The 3,773-nt window shown below is 44.3% G+C and overlaps 1 protein-coding gene across 1 annotated transcript in view; it reads right to left on the reverse strand.

Moving 5' to 3' along the window:
- SOX1 (SRY-box 1) overlaps positions 1–3,773 on the reverse strand; it is a 10,805-nt gene that overhangs the window by 5,868 nt on the left and 1,164 nt on the right. The gene's annotated exons all lie outside the window — the stretch shown is intronic.

A 3,773-nucleotide genomic window follows, 5' to 3' on the forward strand; every position in this document is an offset into this window, starting at 1 on the left:
AATGGTTGGGAAAAGAGCTGTGTAGTTTCAGGCCAAGTTTGCGTTTTGGCTGGAAGTTTGGAGCGGATCAAACCTGTTATCGCACTGTGCCTCTCGTCCTCCTGGCTCCTCTGCCGCCGCCCCCCTCCCGGGGCAGCGGGAGCAGCCGGCAGAGCGGCGGAGGGGGGGGGGAGCCACGGTGGGACCCGCGGGGGGCCTGACCCCAAGCCCCCCACGCTACACGCAGCCTAACTTGGCAGAGAGGGCACCTCCGCCCGACTCCTCTTTGCCTTACTCCCTGGATTTTCCTTCCTTTTACTGAAAAAGAGATAACTTGCTTTTTTTTTTTTTTTCTTTCACATAGGTGATTTTAATAGCTCTGTCAATCACGTTATAGGAGGAACACTTCATACAATTTTAAATGCAATGTACTTAAACCATAAATCGTTTAAACCTATTCTTAGTTTTGCATATTCAATTATTCTCTTATATATAACCCGCATAGCAAAAAGCCCGAAGGCCGGATTATTTTCCCGTATCTAAACCCAACTAGTCTGCCTAGCAAAGTTGTTTTAACTTTGTTTGTTTACCCAGACGTGAAGTTTAACTCAAATTAAACTAAACTGCCAAACCAGTAAACCGCGGACAGCAAAAAATTCTACCCTTCTGCTGTTTGGGGGGTTGGTTTTGGGGGTGGGTTGGTTTTTTTTTTTGGTCATTAGCAGAGGGGATTGCATTTTTTGAAAGGCGGGCTGAGAATCTTCGAAGCTTATTTGAATATAGCCGAGCTTGGGTCTGTTTAATCCCCTGGTGTTGAAAGTGCAGGTATTCCTATTATTCTAAGCACAACGCCATTGAGCCGCTAAATCGTGAGGGGAGGAGGGAAGTACTCGTTAAAAGGAGCTCATTTCGAGATCCTTCATATTTCTTTTTTTAAGCACTTCCTCCTAGCATTTCTGTTGTTTGGGCGCCTAAAGATGTTTATTTGCTTTTCTCCCTTGACCGCCCCAACCCGCCTTGTTCCATCAGTCGCGCCCGGCGACACAGGATCGGTTCCCCGGGATTTTTCTCTTCCTCACTGCCAGCTATGACCCTTAAAGAAAAGGCACGTAACAAGGTTGCACCAGATGTATATGCGTGTGCACACGTACACAGGCGCACATACCCTTCTCTTCAGTCCTGGTGCTGTCTATAGTGTGTGTAGATATGTGCGAGTGCGTGTACACAGGATGGATAAAGAAACAGTTCAACAGGTGCTCAGATTATTCTGCATGTTTAAAGGTACGCCTATTAATATTTTAAAAATACATATAGGATCATGCTTGGCTGGAGGTAACCAACGCCACAGAAGGCTTCTCACAGGTTCCTGCTTTCTATGATGTCCACTGTTTGTATACGCCGAGCATCTCCAAAACTACCCTGCTGACTGTCCGAACCCTCACATACCTGGCTTTAATAAAAGTTCAAATAATTTAAAAAAAAAAAAAAAAGCGAGGGAGATTTATTACCTGGTTTAAAAAACAATAGACATCTTCCATGAAAATTTTGCCTTCACTTTAACGAACGAGTGATTCAAACAAAATTATCAAAATGACTCCGAAGAGTTAGATATGTCAATTGGCATGTCAGCGTTAAAGGTAAAGCGCAATCTCTGACAACGGACCGAAACCGCTGCCCATTAACCAAAAGTAACACTTCCCCACTCCTGGATGGATGGATGGATGGATGAAGGACTCATTCGCCAGCGCTAAAAGATGCTTTAAAAAGCCCCGCAGCCCGCTGCCACCGACATTACCGCCCTGTAAGCTAAAAGTAATTTTTTTTCCCCTTTTGTTTAAGCAGTTGCGACTAATTTCAAATTTGGTTTGCTACCGCGTGATGTTTAAACGCGACGCTTAACGCTGTTAGGACCATCAGAAGAAGTTTACAGCCAACTTTTAATTCCAGCGTATCGAAAGGTACCGATCAACAGCTGGGGGAAGGAAAAAAAAAAAGAAAAAAAGAAAAAAATTGAATTCAATTTCAAACCATCAGAACAACATTCTGCAACTAACAGACGCTCGTGGATTTTTTGCTCGACAGCTTTCGCGCCAGCCGCTGGAACCAGCGCCTCGGTGACCCCACGGCTCCCCGCTCGCCCCCCGGGATGCTGGGCTGGGACTCTGCTTTTCGGGCTTGGGGGTTTAGAGGTCGTTTTTTCTTTTTTTTTTTTTCGCTCAAACCGAAGCGCTTTCGCTTTTCATAGTGTTAATTAGAGGGGAAGTGGCGCGCTGGCCGGTGACTCCGCGTCCCCCCGGGGAGGTCGGTGCCCCCCCCCGGGCCGGTAGGGACCCCCGGGCGAGCGGCGGGCAGGGGCGGGCAGCCCCCCGGCCTCCCCCCGAGGGGAAAGTTACGGCCCCGGGCAGGGTCCGGACCGTCAGCCCAGCTATAAAATACACAAAAATGAAGGCTCACGGCTAGGAAAAGTAATCCCGAGTCGCCTTCCCTCGCAAAACGGAACGAGTATGAAAAGAAATCTACCTTCATCCTGATTTATACGGATTAGGAGACATCGACATTTACTGCGGGGTCGCACTTGGTTCTGTTTGCCGCTCCGGTTTAAAGCTGCATCCCCGTATATCTAGGTTTTACCTGCTGGATTTCCAGGCACACGGTGGAAAACACTGCTGTGTTCTACCTTTAAGTTTTCTTTCTTTTTTTTTTTTTTTTTTTTTTTAAAAAAAAAAAAAACAGGTGACTTTTTCCGCTTTGAAATTTATTTAACTCAAAATTGAACGCATCCTTAGGATTTCTGTTTAGCAGAAAGGCTTTTTAGTAAACTATGTACACAATCTGAATTCCCTCGTGACGCCTAAATAAAAATTATTTCACAATGCATTTACAAGAAATGATACAAAAAAGAAAACAAAACCAAAGAGAAAACAAACAAACAAAAAATAGCCAGATACAATAAAGTTTTACAAAACCCAGAAAAAAACCCCAACATTGCAGCCTCCAAAAGAAAAAAAAAAAGTTTTATAAATAAACAAACAAATTAAAAAAGAAAAACATAACCCAAACAAACAACAAAAAAAAACCCAAAACAAAACGCGAGAACATCTACAAAAAACTTTTAAGTGTTGTTTTGGATTTGCCTTAGTACATGAGTAATAAATGAGAACTGTTTCCCCATCAACTTCGAGTTAATTAGGCAATAAAAAGCCTTCGCAAGAAGCGATCCGTGACTGAAATCGCAGCGGTTCCGCGCGGTATAAAAGTTGGCATCGCCTACAACTTTGTGTGGTTATTATTGATATTTTTTTGTCTTTTCGCCGTCTTTTTTTTTTCTTTCTTTCTCTTTCTCCTCTTTTGCAAATAAACGCTCTATGTCTCTTGGGTGAATGATAAATACTGTACAAAAAGTCTCGATAAAACACAGAAGTTCAGCCTAAAACTAGTTTCATAAACTAGTCCTTCTAAAAAAAAAAAAAAAAAAAAAGGTAAGTAAAGCAACCGTTACCTTTTTTCTCTCTCGTTATTATTATTATTATTATTATTTATTATTATTATTACAAGAACATCAAAACATTTCTGTACAAAAAGGAAGGAAGAAAGAAAAAAAAAATAAAAACAAAAAAGCAAAAAGAGTGAGAGAGAGAGGCCGGGGAGGGCAGGAGGGAAGGGGAGCGAGAGGCAAAAATAAGAGGGGAGAAGAAGGCGGGAGCGGGGCCGGGGCTTGGCGTGCGGTGGCGGCGGCGGGGCGCGCAGTCCTGCGGGGCGGCCCGGGGCCGGGGCCGGTGCCGGGGCCGGTGGCG

Source organism: Calidris pugnax, unplaced genomic scaffold (assembly GCF_001431845.1).
Source record: "Calidris pugnax isolate Ruff unplaced genomic scaffold, ASM143184v1 scaffold69, whole genome shotgun sequence".
Taxonomy (NCBI): Eukaryota; Metazoa; Chordata; class Aves; order Charadriiformes; family Scolopacidae; genus Calidris; species Calidris pugnax.